General features: G+C 42.6%; 1 protein-coding gene across 6 annotated transcripts in view; it reads left to right on the top strand.

Annotated features, from left to right (window-relative positions):
* The window catches only part of PAK1 (p21 (RAC1) activated kinase 1), a 163,849-nt gene that overhangs the window by 55,511 nt on the left and 90,396 nt on the right, over positions 1 to 17,942 (top strand). For 2 of the 6 annotated variants that reach the window (XM_039228719.1, XM_039228718.1), the window contains exon 1: positions 14,190 to 14,379. The exons of 2 other annotated variants lie outside the window; for them this stretch is intronic. The gene's annotated coding sequence lies outside the window, so the exon portion shown is untranslated. Of the gene's footprint in view, positions 1 to 14,189; positions 14,380 to 16,642; positions 16,646 to 17,942 lie in introns of those variants that run through there. 2 more of the 6 variants (XM_039228721.1, XM_039228723.1) reach the window with 2 other exon arrangements.

Genomic DNA, 17,942 nt, shown 5'->3' with positions numbered 1-17,942 from the left:
GAGGTACTATGAAACTGTATAAATATCCTTTTCTGTGCCAGGCTTTCCATATATTTATTTCTATCTGTATGGACTCATGGCTTCCTATTTTATTTGGTAGGTAGTAAGCTGTTGCTATTATTATTTATTTTAATGCTCAAATTCTCCCTGATTTGGCCAGTAGGAGGCCCATTCAGGTTGGCTTCTGTCTACTTTTGACATGTCCCTGCCATTCTTTGACAACTCCCCTGCTTTCTGGCCCAAAAAGATACTCTAGGCTCGTCTTGTGCATTCTTAGCCCTAGGCCTCAAATAAGCCATTTCACCAAGGAGCCCTTGGTTTCTTTTAGTGGTAAGTGATATTAAGAAACCAAGATCTGGCTGCTAGGTATGCTTATTTCTGTCAGGCTTATGGTGCTCCTAGGCCCTCACAATAGACATAGTGAGGAACTGAGGTTCTAACTCCTCATTGCAGGCTCTTTCTATTGTATGGATGCTTTCTTCATCCTATGTAGGCCTCAGTACCCGAGACCAGGCTGCTCTGTCATGGAGATTTCTTCTTTCTTTAGCATGAGTTCTGACATGCTGTACCAGGCACCATTACCCTCATATGGATGCCCTCCTTAATATGATTTTTATGTCCCACACCAATCCATCTTCCTGTTCTGTGCATGGATGCCCTTTTCACCTTGTTTGGGTCCTGTTTTTCCTTACCAGCCCCCTCCCCAGTGTAGATTCTCCTCACCCTGTTTAGGCTCTGATCACGATGTTTGGCTGTCCTCATCATTTTTTAACTGGGCTATTATAACACAGTAGCTTCCTAACAGTCTTACTGCTTTTAATCTTCCTGTACTTTTCACAGTTCTGCTAGAGTGATCTTTCTAAAATAGAAGTCAAATCATGCCACAGTTCTGTTTAAAAAATTTACAGTAGTTCCCCTTGCTTGTAGAATGAATTCCAAGTTGCTTTATTAGACTGGCATGCAAAGCCCTCCAGAATCTGACCCAAATGTGCCTTTCCTGCCTTGTTTGTTTGTTTTTTTATATTTTTTAAATGTTGCTTTATTTGTGTGTTTGTGTGTGTGTGTGTGTGTGTGTGTGTGTGTGTGTGTATGAGACAGAGAGAGGGAGAGGGAGAGGGGGAGAGAGAGAGAGAGAGAGAGAGACAGTGGGGGAGGGGCAGAGAGCAAGGGAAACACAGAATCTGAAGCAGGCTCCAGGCTCTGACCTGTCAGCACATAGCCTGATGGGGGCTTGAACCTACGAACTATGAGATCATGACCTGAGCTGAAGTCAGACACTTAACTGACTGAGCCACCCAGGCGCCCCTCCTGCCTCGTTTCTTATTAATTCCTCTATGCACCTTGCACTCCAGCCATGGTCATTGGCCATTCCTTACATACCTGTGCATGTACTCTTCCAAGTTTTTGCCTTTGTCTTCTCCTCTCCCTGGCTTAGCTAAGTCTTTTCTTTGGTATATGACACAATCCCTTGGGATGCTTGTTCAGGTGTTTGGTGTGGGCTGTCAGCATCTGAGTAAAGTATAGTCAAGAGGGCATCTATAAAGGAAGAGGCTGCCAGGTGAAGCCCCTCTGACCTCCATAGTCAAAGTCAACCCCCTTTCCCCCCTCACTTCTGATGAAGTACTTACTTTATTCTTCCTGTTTTCATGATTAACTCCTATCTGTTACTCCTGATTCATTGGCTGCGCTTTGAATTCACCTAGCACATGGCATTGTGTCTAGTAGACTCTTCACGAAAGTCCATAGACCTTGTTGAGGGAATGACTTATGAGTTGTGAGTCTGTTCTTTTCACTTCAAGTCTTTTTACGGGTCCTGCTGAGGTCTAGGAGGCTCGATGCCTGAAAGCATTTGGGCTCTGGTGCTGCTGGGTCAGATGCCTGCCCCGTGACAGAGCTCTTTCTGAGAAAATTAAATATTCACACTGCTCTCCTTTTTCGTGAATTCCAAATATATCCTTAAAAAATTTCTCTACACTCTCATCGCAAATAAGACTTGCTGGCTACATGTATATGGGTATCTATGGCTGCAAATAATGGCAGCTCCGTGACTCTACCGAAAAAGCCTTCCCCAAACTATATGAAAGGACAGTGTCATTATGACAACATGTGTCTTCTAACAGCCTGTCTATCATTTATTCTGTCTTTGGAGAGGCATTTAGGCTGAAATGTCAGCATAGGAAGGTTTTCAGTGTTCTCTTACTAATCTGTACTGTTGGGGTGCGGGAAGGGAGACAAGAAGCATCACTAGTTAGGTCCCTTGCAGGATGTGTGGGTGTCTAGGGAGTAGATAAAAGACAGGAGATTGTATTTTCATGGGTCTCACTGCCAACCCCACTTACTCTAGCTGTCACCACTTCTTGTCTTCTCTCTGGGCCTTGGGCCTTTGTCTAGGCTTTTTCTTTTTTTCTTTCTTTCTTTGTTTGTTTATTTAACTTTAGAGAGAAAGAGAGAGAGAGAGAGCAGCGGGGAGAAGGAGAGGGAGAGAGAATCTTAAGCAGGCTCTATCCTCAGCATGGAGCCCAATGCAGGGCTTCATCCCACAACCCTGGGATCATGACCTGAAACGAAAGAACAGTCAGGCACTAAACCAACTGAGGCACCCAGGTGCCCCAGGCTTCTCTTTTCTAAGTTTAAACTGATTTCAAAGCCTAGGTTTTTTCCCCCATGTTTCATAGTCATAACAACGAATGGTTTAAAAAAAAAAAGATCACTTTGACCTTGCCTGTCAGATTTTTAGTCATTAAAATAATTTCAAATTTGAAGTCAAAACATTTTCTAATATACACGTTCAGTTTTTAGCTCATCTTACTGAGGCAGGGCACCACAGGGATTGCAGTCAAGCTTACCTACAAGGTACTTGTACTTACCTGAAAGGCTAACTCTTAGTTTGATTTGGCCTGAGAGACAATGGAATGCTCTTTAAAAAAATTTTTTTAATGTTTATTAATTTTTGAGAGAGAGACAGAGCACGAGCAGGGGAGGGGCAGAGAGACAGGGAGACACAAAATCTGAAGCAGGGTCCATACTCTGAGCTGTCAGCACAAAACCCGACATGGGGCTCGAACCCACAAACTGTGAGATCATGACCTGAGCCAAAGTCAGACACTTATCCAACTAAGCCACCCAGGCGCCCCTATAATGGAATGCTCTTAACTCAAGATTAGCATTATTCCATCTGCCTAGTGGTAATTGAAATTAAAGAAGAATAAGACCTTAGTTCTATAATGTTGGGGAAGCAGCATGGGAAGCTTTTTAGGCTGTGACAGACCTGATTTCTAATTCCAGCTCTAGTCTCTACTAGGTTTGCAGTCTCTGGCAAGTTTAAGTTCTCTTTGCCTTATTTTTCTCATCTGTAAAATGAGGATAATAAAGCCAGGGTAACTGTGATTCCTCTAGGGCAGACTCTGATTTTGACTTTGTCACTAACAGTGGAAGTCATCACCCTAAGTATTGTCTCTGGCATAGTGTATCGTTTCACACATCTCAAGCCACTTTCCCATCATCTTATGTAATCTTCACAGTATGTTCAGGGAGGAAAAAATAATGTGATTGTTCTCACTTGAAAAACAGGGAAACTGATACTCAGAGAAATGGCTTGTCCAAGGACCAGGACTTCAGAGTCTTAGTTTAGGACTACCTTTGGACCCTGACCAGTTCTAGGAGAGAGCATTGTGGTAAAGATTGTCCTGGACTGAAACTCAAGAACACCCTGATTAATGTCTTTGGCTAGGAGAATTTGGGAATATCATCTCAGTTTCTATTTTAAAGCAAATATGCTAACTCTTCTGCCCAACTCACTTTGCCTTGTTCATTCGGCAGTTGCCAAGCATTTCTGTGCTGTACATTGTGCTGTAGGTCTGCCCTTCCCTCAAGCTACTCATACTTCACTGTGGAGAACAGAAAATCTGAGTCACTGAGAAGAGCTATAGCAAATGTGTGTGGGGGTGGGACTGGCCTTGATAGTGCTAGTGGTCCAGGAGAGATGGCTTTGGGACTGGGCTTTGCTTGTGAGGAGAAATTTCACAAGATTTTATGTAAGAATTAAATTGGATAATGAGTATGACTGTGCTTTGTTTATTGTAATGAACTCCATAAATGTTATAGACTGAAGTACTTCTTTTCTAATACCTTACTAACCTAGTGGAAGTTATTGGGCCACGCATCAGGCTCTGTGTTGACAGCTCAGAGCCTGGAGCCTGCTTCAGATTCTGTGTCCCTTTTTCCACCTGCCCCTCTTCTGCTCATGCTCTGTCTTTCTAAAGAATAAATAAACATTAAACATTTTTTTTAAAAAATCTGTGTCTAAAGTGTTTTGGGTCTCTGAGTTCTTAAAATGGGGATATGCCTATTAAAATGTCTTTTGCTTTGATGACACAGTGGACCTTCAAACTGCTTTTGGGTTTGTAAAGAATTTATTTACAATAATCTTTAATCTTTTTTTAAAAAGCTACTTGTGTTGCTGCAGTTTTAAATACGTAAGAGCTATATTTAACAAGCATGTATCCTGGGGTCTAAATGGAAGCAGATTAAGACAGAGAGCAATTGTGTGGCTGGGCCAAAAGATACGTGATTTTTTTTTTTTTAGATTTGTTTTGATTCAGTAGATATAATTGCTAAGAACTTTGTATGTGTGAGGCTTTGATTGGGTCCTGAGGAAACAGAAATGAATGAAACATTCTCTAACCAAAGGGGCTTATAGTCTGGTTGGAGATATAAGACACCTGTGGTAAATGAGGTGCTCTAAGATCCTAAAGGAGGAAGACCTACTCAGGCCTTTGGACAGGACCACAACAGAAATGGCAAGTTTGGAGAGGCTAACACCTGCAGATTAAAAGTTTGCCAGGAAACAAAGGGGGATAATGAGAGATAAGGCTGCTCCAACTAGAAGAATATTTGTGTACATTGTGAAATGTTCACCACAGTAAGTCTAGTTAATATCTGTCACCATAGTTACATTTTTCTTTTTTTTCCCTTGTGATGAGGACTTTTGTTTATTAATTTTTTTAAATGTTTTATTTATTTTTGAGAGAGAGAGAGAGATAGCATGAACAGGGGAGGGTCAGAGAGAGAGGGAGTTACAGAATCTGAAGACAGGCTCCAGGCTCTGAGCTAGCTGTCAGCACAGAGCCTGACACGGGGCTCGAACTCCTGAACTGTGAGATCATGACCTGAGCTGAAGTCGGACACTTAACTGACTGAGCTACCTAGGTGCCCCATGGGTGGCTTAGTCGGTTAAGCGTCCGACTTTCGCTTGGGTCATGATCTCGCGGTTCGTGGGTTCGGGCCCCGCGTCGGGCTCTGTGCTGACTGCCAGCTCAGAGCCTGGAGCCTGTTTCAGTCTGTGACTCCCTCTCTCTCTGACCCTCCCCTGCTCACGCTGTCTCTCTCTCTCCTAGAAATAAATAAAAATATTTAAAAAAAAAAAAAAAAGAGGACTTTTAATATTTACTTTCTTAGCAACTTTCAAATATGTAATACAGTATTATGAACTATAATCACCATATTATACATTACATCCCCAGGACTTGTTCTATACCTGGAAGTTTGTGCCTTTTGACCTCCTTACCTGTTTCACCAGTCCTCTTCCCCGGCCACCTGTTCTGTGTGTTTATCTATGAACATTTCTTTTTTTAGATTCCATATATCGCTTCTCGGCCTTTTGGCCAAGATTAAATTTGATCTAATCTACACTTGGATTACACATATAAGTGAGATCATACATATTTGTCTTTCTCTGTTTGACGTTTCACTTAGCATAATGACCTTGAGGTCCATCCATGTTGTTGCAAATGGTAAGATTTCATTCTTTTTTATGGTTGAATAGTATTCTGTTGCATGTATTTTCTTTAACCATTTACCCATCAGTTGATACTCAGATTGTTTCCATATCTTGGCTGTTGTAAATAGTGCTTCATCATGCATATATCTTTCTAAATTAATGTTTTTACTTTCTTTGGATAAATGCCAGAAGTGGAATTGCTAGACCATATAGTAGTTCCATTTTCAGTTTTTTTTTTAATTTTTAAAAAACATTTTATTTACAGGGGTACCTGGGTGGCTTAGTCAGGTAAGGGTCTGACTTCAGCTCAGGTCATGATCTCACAGTCTGTGGGTTCATCTCTCTCAAAAATAAATAAACATTAAAAAGTTTTAAAAAATGTTTTATTTATTTTTGAGAGAGAGAGGGTAAGAGAGAGAGAGAGAATGAGCGTGAGTAGGGGAGGGACAGAGAAAGAGGGAGACATAGAATCTGAAGCAGGCTCCAGGCTCTGGGCTGTCAGCACAGAGCCCAGTGTGGGACTTGAACCCACAGACCGTGAGATCATGACCTGAGCCGAAGTCAGACACTTAACTGACTGAGCCACCAGGTGCCCCTATTTTCAGTTTTGTTTTTTTTTTTTAAAGGAAATTTTTTAATGTTTTATTTATTTCTAGGAGAGAGAGAGAGACAGCGTGAGCAGGGGAGGGTCAGAGAGAGAGGAAGTCACAGACCGAAACAGGCTCCAGGCTCCGAGCTGGCAGTCAGCACAGAGCCCGACGCGGGGCTCGAACCCACAAACCGCGAGATCATGACCTAAGCGAAAGTCGGACGCTCAACCGACTAAGCCACCCAGGTGCCCCTTCAGTTTTTTGAAGAATATTCCTGTTATTTTCCTAGTGGCTGTACCAGTTTACATGACTACCTTCAGTGGACAGGGTCTCCCTTTTCTCCACATCCCCAGCAACACTTGTTATTTTTTGTCTTTCTGATAACAGCCATTCTAACAGGTGTGAGGTGATATCTCACTGTGATTTCAATTTGCATTTCCCTCACAATTGGTGATGATAGGCTGTATTTTTAAACGACAATTTACATATGGGAAGAAAAAGTATAAGTAACAGATAACTGAAGTGAATAGGTATCATTTGTTTTTACTGCACAGCATTTTGTGTTCCTCAATTTATGAGTCTTCTTGGGGGCAAAGATGCTATCCCCTGAAAGTGATAAAAATGTATCTTAGATAGTTGCTTTTCAAAATGCTCTGCTTCTGGAGCAGTGACCTAGCTTTCACCAAAACTGCACTTAGATTTAGGACTTAATGACATGAGAGAAAAAGTAATGGGGAGCTAACTTTGTATCTTAGGTGGCAGAAGCCATAGCATAACCTGCAAGTTTGAGTCTCTGGCATTGAAGTGGTATTATTTCTGGTGGCTCTTCAACTGAGGTCGAATTTCGCACTGCCAGAAGTGGCAGAGCTACCCATTCTAGCATCTAATGATCAGAAGTAATGGCAGTCATTTCCACTGACTGGGTTGTGAGTGTGGCCTTGTGCTTTGTGTGGGATTCAATGTAGAGGTGATAGAAAAGGCGGGGTCAAAGACGAATCTAAATTTTGGCTAAGTAACTGAAAGAGTTGAATTGCTATTTACTGAGAAGGAGACAACTGAAGAAGGAACAGATTTTAGACCTGTTAAGTCCAACTGTCAGTGACAACAGCTTTGTCTTCTGTTATATTTAAAAATGCTTTGCTTCTAAGAAGTAGGTCTCCTCATGTTTGCATCCCTTATGACTAGCACTGTGTCTGGCATGTAAAACATATTCAGTAAGTAGTGAATGAATAATGAGATTATTTGCTATTTCCTTGAATGACTAGACTATTTACTATTTTCTAAACAGAGCGAATGCTTTTTCCTCCTTTGAGCCTTTGCTCTTGTGTTCCCTCAAGGGAATTCTCTACTCTTACCCCCAATCTCAATACCTCTGTCTATAAACATCTGCTTCTTCAATATCCATCCCAAATGCCGTCTCCTCTATTGCTTCCTTCTTTTCTTGCAGTATTTTTTGTAAGCTGTTGTTGTCATTTATTTTTAATTTTTAAAATTAATTAATTTAGAGCACGCATGAGTGGGATAGGAGCAGAGAGAGGGAGAGAGAATTCCAAGGAGGCTCCATGCTGACACAGTGCTGAGCCCAACACAGGGCTCAAACTTACCAACCATGAGATGATGACCTGAGCCAAAATCAAGAGTTGACACTTAACCAACGGAGCCACCCAGGCATCCCTATTTATTTATTTTATATTATACTTCATTTCATTCATGGTCCTTAATAGGCAACTAGCCTTCCCATCTAATTACAAGAAAGAATAGTATGTTCAATGACTACTTTATAAGCAAAATCATCATTATTGACTGACTTCCTCCTACATTTAACCGGTGATATAGGAAGATTGTAATTTTCAATCAGTAAATGCATTGTTCTTAAAATTATTTCTGGTTGCAAAATAATCAAATAAAACAATCTTTTTTTCCCTGTGGGCTATATAATCACTATGGATAAGACATTAGTTAGGTTGAAACCTGTAGTGTCTAAACAAAATTTGCTAATTATTACCAATCATTAGCCTTTGTATAGTGTTACCGAAGGTTATAAACTCATATGCCTATACAAGCCAGGTAAGTGATCTAAAGGGCCTGGTCAGGCCTAAGGTGATTACATGGATAAAACATTAGTGGTCAGGGTCCATGGCTCAGAAGAATAACTTGTGAATTATTTACTTTGTGAACCACAGGACTATATAAATGCAAGGAGTAATTGCACCTTGAACAAGTTAACTGCTAACTTGTGTAAACTTGCGCAAATTATTTTTTATCTCTAAGATTTAAATTCTTTCTTTGAATGTACAGTTTTGTCTCTAAAGTCCCTTCTACCTCATTTGATTCTGCTTTTTCATTTCTTTAGCTTATAGTTTCTTCCTTGATTATAAGTTTGATTGGTTATTAGCCCTCAGTAATAAAGCTTCCTTCATTATTAGCTCTCATTAATAAATAGAATGCTGGCTTCTCACCAATATGCCTCATTTTCATGAGTCTTATGTTTTATCAGAGGAAGCCAAGTTTAGCCCAGCTTCCTATAGTAGCACCCACCGTTGATGAGGCTCTTAGCTGGCTGCTGGCTAGAAGTGAGCCATCTAGTCAACCTTCTACAACCAAACCAGCATCTGGTTTTTGAGAACTGAAATCTAAAGTAGAAGATGCCTGAATTTGGTCTTTCCTGCTGAAAATGTTAGTGGGCCTGCCTTATATTGTATGATATTATTTCGTTGTTTCTTCTTCCTTATCCTGTTTGTTTTGATTATTCAGTTTTCATTTTATGGGACTTTTTCATTTTATATATGCCATTCTCCACTATTAGCGGTGATTAGTGGAGACATAGGCCATTTCTAAGTTGTCTTTAATCTCTGAAGCCTAGTATAGGCAAGGACACATGGCAGGTGTTTGATAAATTTTTGAAGAGATAGCATACCTATTAGATTTGCAGGTGATAAAGACTGGAAGGAAAAACTATTCTAGATGGCATAGAGAGAGAGCATGTGAGCAAGCAAGGGAGCTTGCAAAGATGGGTTGAAGCCAACAAGATGGAATTTAAGGAGGATGACAGAGAAGTTCTACATTTTAAGTCTCAAAGAAATACCAACATATGGGCAGGCTGGAGAAGACCTAGCATGCTGCTATTCTTACATAAATGGTGGTTTTGGCTGCCTAAGTTCAGTGTCAGCCAAAGACATTGCAGTGGCTACAGAGTAATGCAGACTACCTTACTGGAAGTAAGTAGAGTTAAAGGAGGTGATAGTCCAACAATGTTCTGAAGGGGACAGACTACACTTAAGAGTGTCATGTTCCCCATCGTGTACCAGGCAGTAAGAGGGTCACTGCAAACAGCACTATGCATAGCGGATGATGTCCTAGATCACCACTACTCAAAGTAGAGTTGGAACTGTTCTCAGTCTACAATGAGGTAAGCATAAAAATTGAGAGTGTTTAGAAATTTTTATAGCAAATTGACAGAGTAATTTTATGTCTAATGAATCTACTAAAAAAGAAAATGAGCTTTGTCTTGTATGTCCTTTATTTTGCTTGAAACTTTTTATTTTATTTTAATACATTTTATTTTTAGGGCAGTTTTTAGGCTTACAGAAAAATTGATCAGAGAGTACAAAGAGCTCCCAAATATTCTCTTTCTACCCCTACCCCTTGCACTTTGTCAATGATCAACATCTTGCAGTGTTGTGAATTAGGTACAATTGATGAACCAATATTGACCCATTATTATTAACTAAAGTCTATAGTTTATATTAGGGTTCATTCTTTGTGTTGTACAGTTTTGTGGGTTTTGACAAGTGCATAATGTCACGTATCCTATCCACCATGATAGTATCATATGGAATAGTTTCACTGTGTTAAAAGTGCCCCGTGTTCCACCTGCTAATCCTTGTCCCATCCCCCTTCTAAACTCCTGGCAGCCATGGATATTTTTGCTGCTTTTATATTTTTGCATTTTCCAAGAATACGATGCTTTTGAGATTAGCTTTTTACTTGACATTTTTTCACTTAAGGATTTTCTATGTCTTTTTGTGGTTGAGAAGTTCATTTCTTTTTATTGTTGAATGATACACTGTTGTATGGATGTTTGCTTACCCATTTATCTATTGAAGGATATCTTGATTGCTTCTACACTTTGGCAGTTAAGAATATGGCTGCAATCAATATTTGTCGACAAGGTTTTGTGTGGACATAAATTTTCAACACACTTGTATAAATACCTAGGAGTGCAATTGCTGGATTGTATGGTAAGCCTATACTGTATTTAGTTTTATAAGGAACTGCCAAACTGTCTCCCAAAGTGGCTGTACCATTTTGCATTACCATCAGCAATGAATGAGAATTCTTGTTGCTGTGTATACTCACCCACATTTGGTGTTATCAGTGTTGTGGGTTTTAGCCATTCTGCTAGGTATGTAGTTGCACCTCATTACTATCCCTAATGACTTATGATGCTGATTGTCTCTTCATATTCTCTGTATCTTCTTTGGTGAGGTGTCCAGATTTTTTGGTCCATTTTTTGGATTGGGTTTGTTTTCTTGCTGTCGAGTTTTAAGAGCTCTTTGTACATTTTGGATACAAATTCTTTATCAGATATGTGTTTTGCCACAATATTTTCTCCAGTCTATGACTTGTCTTTTCATTTTCTTAATGGTACCTTTTGCAGAAGTTGTAAATTTTAATAAAGTTCAATTTACCAACTTTTTCTTTTATGGATCGTGATTTTGCTGTTGTATCTGAAAAGTCATAACCAAACTCTTTTTTTTTTTTTTTTAGAGAGGGAGGGTGCAAGTGAGCAAGAGGCAGGGAGAGAGAGAGAGAGAGAGAGAAAATATCCCATGAAGGGCAGAGAGACAGACAGAGACAGACAGAGAATATCCCTTGAGGGGCAGAGAGTAGACAGAGAGTGAGGAAAGGAGGGAGGGAGGAAGAGAGACAGAAAGAGCAAGAGAGAGAGAGAAAGAGAGAGCGAGCAAAGAGGGGCTCATCTGGGACTTATGTTTTTATCTGAAGCAGGGCTGGAGCTAAGCAGGGCATGAGCTCACCTGAAGTGGGGCATGAGCTCACCGAAGTGGGGCTCATGCTTACCTGATGTGGGACTTGAACTCACCAACCATGAGATCATGACCTGAGCCAAAGTAATGACTGAGCCACCCAGGCGCCCTTCAGTGTATATTTTTAAAGTTTCCCAGGCAATTTTGATGTAAAGGGAGGACTGAAAAACCATCATATTAAAACCACAGAGGGGCACCTAGGTGGCTCAGTTGGTTATGCGTCCAACTTTGGCTCAGGTCATGATCTCGCAGTTTGGAGTTTGAGCCCCGCATCGGGCTCTGTGCTGACAGCTCAGAGCCTGGAACCTGCTTTGGATTCTGTGTCTCCCTCTCTCTCTACTCCTCCCCTGTTCACACTCTCTCTCTCTCTCTCTCAAAATACATAAACATTTAAAAAAATGTAAAAAACAAACAAACCATAGACTGTAAAGGTTTGGTCCTGTTTACTGATATTTCTATCCCTTGTGGGTTATACAAAAGCTTAAATAGTTATTGAATGAACAGGTGATTAATAGAACTGGGAGTACTTATCCTGGAGAAGAGAAAAAGTTCAGGGGCTTGATTGATTACCATAACACATGTCTGAAAGCCTTTACTGTTTGCCCTGAAGGATGTTTTCCAGGAGGCAGAATTGGAAATTTACAGAGAGGCACCTGGGTGAATGTTAGAAAGCATCGTCTAATAGTGCTATTTTCAAGTAAGCTCTCTATTCCTACCTAGAAAGCCATTTGTAAGAGGGGGGATGCTACATGGGGTGGAAAGTTGGGTAAGATCAGATGCTATGATTATTGATCATTACTTTGGAAAACTATGTCCAAAGCAGAGGACTGTTTCTGGCTTTCATCCACTCTGTATAAGTTGAGACAAGGGTGTGCAGTTAAAGGAGCATCCTAAAACTGCTTTCAAGCTGAGTTCTCATAGTGTCGCAGGTCCCCCAATCAGTGTTCTTGACCAATTCTCTCTATAATGTGGGTGTCTTCAAGAAATTCCCTATCTCCTCCATTAAAATTGGGACTTATGGTAATTGGACTAGCATGGGTACTCAGGGTCTGGGAAAGATGGAAGATACTTAACTGAAGAGCTCTTTCTGTCCTCATGGAATTCTTCCCTTACATCCTTCTGCAGTTAAATAATTTGGGCACATTGAGTGGAGGTGTAGACATATGACAAGGAAAATGGATAAATACCATAAGATTTCTGCCTAGCACACTTAAATCATTGATCAAGCATAATGCTGGTTATTTGCTCTTTGCTAGGCAGTAGGGACAGGAGTATGGCAGTTGATAATAAAGATGACTAACATGGCAGAGAGAAATAAAGCATAGGCTTAGGAGTCAGACCAGAGTTGGGGCAACTCAGCCGTTTTCCAGTTGCGTGGTCTTGGGGAAGTCACTGTCGCTGTCCCACCCATCACATTCTTTTGCTAAGTTCTGCTGCAGCTTCTCCAAGCTGTATCCTTAGAATATGCTTATGTTGTTTCAGCTCTTCTTCCAACATATTAGTCTAAATCATTATTATCTTTCTTGTTTTGAAAGAACCTACTAACTTGTTTTCTTGTTTCTATCATCCTCCCCTTTATTCTCCACTCAGCAATCAGTGATCTGTTAAAGATGTAAATGAGATCTTGTCATTCTGCTTAAAATCATCCAAAGCCTTCTGATTGTTAAAATGTAGAACAAAACCAAAATCCTCATTCTGACCTGGAAGAGACCTTGCATAATCTGACTCCTGCCATATGTCTCAAGAGCAGGGTGTAGAGGGGGTAGGTAATGGCATAGTATCACCTCTTAGAGAGCATTTGGAAAGGTATGAAGGCATTTTTAAAAAATGTTAAATGATTGAGGGGGCACTAGTGGGGTTTAGGGGATCTGGGCCAGGGTTGATGAATGCCCTGTAATGTGTTGCTCAGCTCAGGGTCCATTACAATGCCTGACCCACAATATGTGCTTAAGAAATACTTATTGTATGAAACCATTTTCTTCCCGGACCTCGGTTTTGACGTGTGATTTGGTAGAGTGCCTACTTCATCAGGTTGTGGTGAGATACCCAAAACATTTTTGTTTATTTATTTTTGAGATAGAGACAGAGCGTGAGTGGGGGAGGGGCAGAGAGAGAGAGAGGGAGACATAGAATGTGAAGCAGGCTCCAGGCTCTGAGCTGTCAGCACACAGCCCCACGCCAGGCTTGAACTCAAGGAGTGGGAAATCATGACCGGAGTAGAAGTCAGAAGCTTAGCCGACTGAGCCCCTAGACAAAACATTTTGTAAAGTGCCTGGTACACAATAGCACTTAATAAATGGTAGCTGCTGCTAAGCTTTCTTTACTTAGAAGCAGCTGTAAGTGACCACGTAGAGTTTTCCCTAGGGCATTAGAATTAGATAGAACCTGACACCTTTGTTGGTGGGTTAAAGGGGTGGGTGCCTCTCTTTCCTTGAAGGCTAATCTGATAAAATACCGGGTTTGATCTGAATTGCCCTTGAGTCCAAGAACAGCTGCAGAGCGGGTCTGGTTCTCTCCCTTAACTCTGGGGCTCACCCAGGACTCTGACCGGCCCTCGAAAGCCTAGCCCCCGCGAGAAATTACCTCCTGCTAGGAGGCTGGGGAACTACGTGGGTGAGAAGAGCAGTGAGGGTGGGAAGGTAGTAGTCTCCCCGCCCTCAGAGCTTCTACGGGGGAGGGGGAGGGAGAAGCGCCGTTTCCTCCCGCCTCCTTCCCTCCCTTCTTCCCCCGCCCCTTCTGCTTCACCAACCGCGAAGCTGCGCCTCCGCTGCGCCCTGCGAGGGCGGGAGCGTGCTGCAGCCGAGAGCGGGAGCTGGGGCGGCCGAGCTGCTGGGAGCTCGGCCCCAGCTGGGGAGAGCGGCGCGGGTGGAGCCGGGGCGTCGTGCCGCTAGCTGGGCGGCAGAGGTGCGGCTCTGCGACAAAAACAGGAGCCAGAGATGCCGGGGCCGGCTCTCCCCGCCAGGTAGGGCTGGCCCACCCGGGGGCACGCCCAGCTGGGTGCTCCTCGGGAGGGGGAGGGGTCTCCACTGGCTTCCGGGGAGTGGTGCCGCGCAGACCGGTGCGTTTAGGGGTCTCTTTCCTTAAGACTCTAAGTGGGAGAAAGGGCTGAGGGCGGAACCCCCAGATGAGCCGTCCTAGGACTAGGCCGGCACCTGGATTCAGCCCTGGCTAGGAAAGGTTGAGAAGGGGAAGCTGGTTTTGGGGAACTGCTGTGCCTCAGGAGCCCTTCTCTTTCGCTAACACCTTTCTGCTTGGTGGTTCGGGTGATGCTTTCCTCTTTCTTGGCTTAGCGGCTGGCCTGCAGGGACCATGGGGGTTTTCTCTTGGGTGCCGGGAAGGGGGCGTTATAAGTGACCTGTTAAGAGGTGGAGTAGAAACCGGGAGATAGGAGACCTAGGCTGGTCCTGTTCTGGTAGCCTCTGTGGGCCTCAGTTTCCTTATCTTTGCAGTGAAGAGCTTGATGCTCTCTTTCTAACTTTGGCTTCCCTAGACGGTAGCTGCCTTTTGGAAGAGTAAGCTTGTTAGACCATAGAATGGGCTGCAGAGACGTCCCCTTCAACACTGTAGAAGACGGGAGAACTTGAGAGCAGGCCTTTGTATCCTGTCCTCTAGCCAGCCTTTTGAATGACATCTTGCTGGTCTGCTGAGGACCCAGAGACTTCGTGGACAAGGCAGGGGCTGATTATTTTAGTGTTGAGTGTAGGTACGTTGGGTGTAGGGAGGTGGGGTTGGCCAGAAACAGGTCAAGGCATGTTAATGGTTTTTCTGTGAACTGGCCAATGATTTGATACTTGAGGGTAAAGCTGCTCCAAACTCGCCTATCTTTGGGGCATCTAGGTAGCTCATTCCGTTGAGTTTCTGACTCCTCACTTCAGCTCAGGTTGTGATCCCAGGGTCATGGAATTGAGCTCCACATAGGGCTCTGTGCTGAGCGTGGAGCCTGGTTGGGATTCTCTCTCTCTCCCTTTCTCTCCCTCTCCCCAGCTTGCTTGCATGCTCTCTGTCTCTAAAATAAAATAAAATAAATAAATAAATAAATAAATAAATAAAATGTTAAAAAAAATAAACTAATATATCTTTTCTGGAGCCCCCTCCTTACTCAGCCTAGTTAATGGCAGACCGTGGGGGCTGCGTAATGTCTTACTATAATTCTTTCCTTCTTGATCATCTGGGACCAAGAAACACTAGGCCTGCTACTAACCTACTTTGATGATTTTGATCCCCTACCTCCCCCCAGTTTTTCTGTGACTCTGCCTCCTTGTCTTCCTCTCCCCATTTTTCTGTTTCCTCCTCCTGATCATTTTTCCTTCCCCTATTTTTTCTCCCACCCTCCATTTTCTTCCTCCTTCTTGCTCTCCTCATATTTCCCTTTCTTATCCTTTCCCCTCCATAGCTAGGTTTTCCTTCCCTCTCTTGGGTCCTTCTTTTCTTGGTTAGACTTTCTTCTCTTTTCCTTTTAGAACTGTAAAATTTCTCATTATCAATAAACCTACTGGTTTCTATGGACCTTTGTTCTGGTGTTTGTGAGGTCCAGACTCTCTCTGTTTCCTCCCTAACTCCCTTACTTTCAGTTTTCTTCTACAAATTCTGTCTTCCTCAATTACCAGTCTGTCTCCTTACTTCATCTATGCCTTGCTTTGGGCCTGCCAATAAGCAATCTTTCTTCCAGAATTTGACTCCTTCCTCCTTCCCAGAGGGGATTGGGCAGCAGTAGGCAGTGGGGAGTAAGCAAGGTGGGAAGTGGACAGCTTGAAGACTAGAGTGGGAGAAGAACAAGGTGTCCAGTAGGGCTGGGCCCAGACTCTTTTGTGAGACAAATGACTGACAGAGGAACAAAGGCTCTGTACAGCTTTGAAGCATTGTTGACCTGGAGGAAAAGAGGTGGACTTGTGAGCCTAGGGAAGAAGAGGGGATAGCAGGGATGGGGTAGAGGGAGGAGGGTGGGGTGCTGGGGAGAACAGTGGTCTTTTTTTTAATTTCATTTTTAAAAATGTTTTTATTTATTTTTGAGGGAGAGAGAGAGAGACAGCGTGAGCAGGGAAGGGTCAGAGAGAGAAGGAGACACAGACTCCGAAGACAGGCTCCAGGCTCTGAGCTAGATGTCAGCACAGAGCCGAACATGGGGCTCAAACCCACGAACCATGAGATCATGACCTGAGCCGAAGTCAGACGCTTAACCGACTGAGCCACCCAGGCGCCCCAAGAACAGTGGTCTTTTGAAGAAGAAGGTGGATTGGGCAAGATAGGGGTTATTTTGGGGGTTATATGGTGGGAAAGACTACAGTCTGGGAAAAAGGACAATATAGGTTAATTTCTTTCCCTCCGAAGGCTGGCTTTTAGGACTGTTTTGTTTCTACTCAATGAACTTTTCTTGAGCAGTGTCCTCAAAGTGGGAGAGTGAGCCGGGAAGCAGAGATAAGAAGACAAGGTTGCTGTTTTCCTGGCAATCACTGTGTAGACTATAATGTGGAATGGATATGTACACAAAAAGCTTTGAATATGACATCCATTTTCACATATTCTCTGGATCATCTATTCATTGCTAGTTATGGTGCCAGGTGCTGGGGACACAGAGATGGAAATTAGACTCAGTTGCTACCTTCCATTGCAGGTCAAGGAGTCTGTAACCTCATGTGATAAGTGTATGTGACAGAAGCACAAGGGGTTGTGATAACACAGAGGGAGGGAACTTTTTATTCAGCAAGTCATTAGCAGTGATTGGGCCGAAATTCAAGTCTTCTCTAAAGGTGGTATCTGTTTATTTATGCCATGTTATCTTCAGACCCTGTGTATGCATATGATGTACAAAGAGTGTTCTTATATTCTCTTTTCTGCCTACTTCTGGGGCTGGGCTCAAGGTACTACTGAAATGAAAAAAGAGCTGTTCCATGTGGTAGGTCACTGTGCTGTGGCCAAATACTCATTACCTTGGAAAGGAAACTGACTTGGTCCCTGGTAATTTCTTCTGGCTCTAGGCCACTTGGGTGAGCTTCCTCTATGAGTCATTTGCTCTCTTCATCCCCTTCCACACTCCTCTCAAATTCACCCCTTCTTAAATTCAATTTCTAATGGGCTGTAGAGTCCAGAGATCCGATAGAGCTAGGCTAGGCATTTCATTTCCATTGGCCTCTGTAAAATAGAGATTTAACACCTTACAGGGTTGGTGAAGATCAAATTAAAAATTGAATGTGTGAAACTAATTGTAAACTGTGCACTGATCTACAAATGTTACTACGGTTATCCTTGAATGTATCTTCAGCCATGAAAAATGCTTAGATGCTATAGCATGAAAGAAATGCCTAAGGTTGTTCACTGACTAGTTTAAAACTGAGCCCTCAATCTTTTTTTTTTTTTTAATGTTTTCTTTATTTTCGAGAGAGAGAGAGACAGAGAGAGATGGAGTATGAGCAGGGAGGGCAGACAGAGAGGAAGACACAGAATCCGAAGCAGACTCTAGGCTCTGAGTTGTCAGCACAGAGCTGGGTGTGGGGCTTGAACTTGTGAACTGGGAAATCGTGACCTGAG

Source organism: Hyaena hyaena, unplaced genomic scaffold (assembly GCF_003009895.1).
Source record: "Hyaena hyaena isolate Hyena2069 unplaced genomic scaffold, ASM300989v1 scaffold_34, whole genome shotgun sequence".
NCBI lineage: Eukaryota > Metazoa > Chordata > Mammalia > Carnivora > Hyaenidae > Hyaena > Hyaena hyaena.
This window is presented reverse-complemented; position numbering and strand designations above follow the sequence as displayed.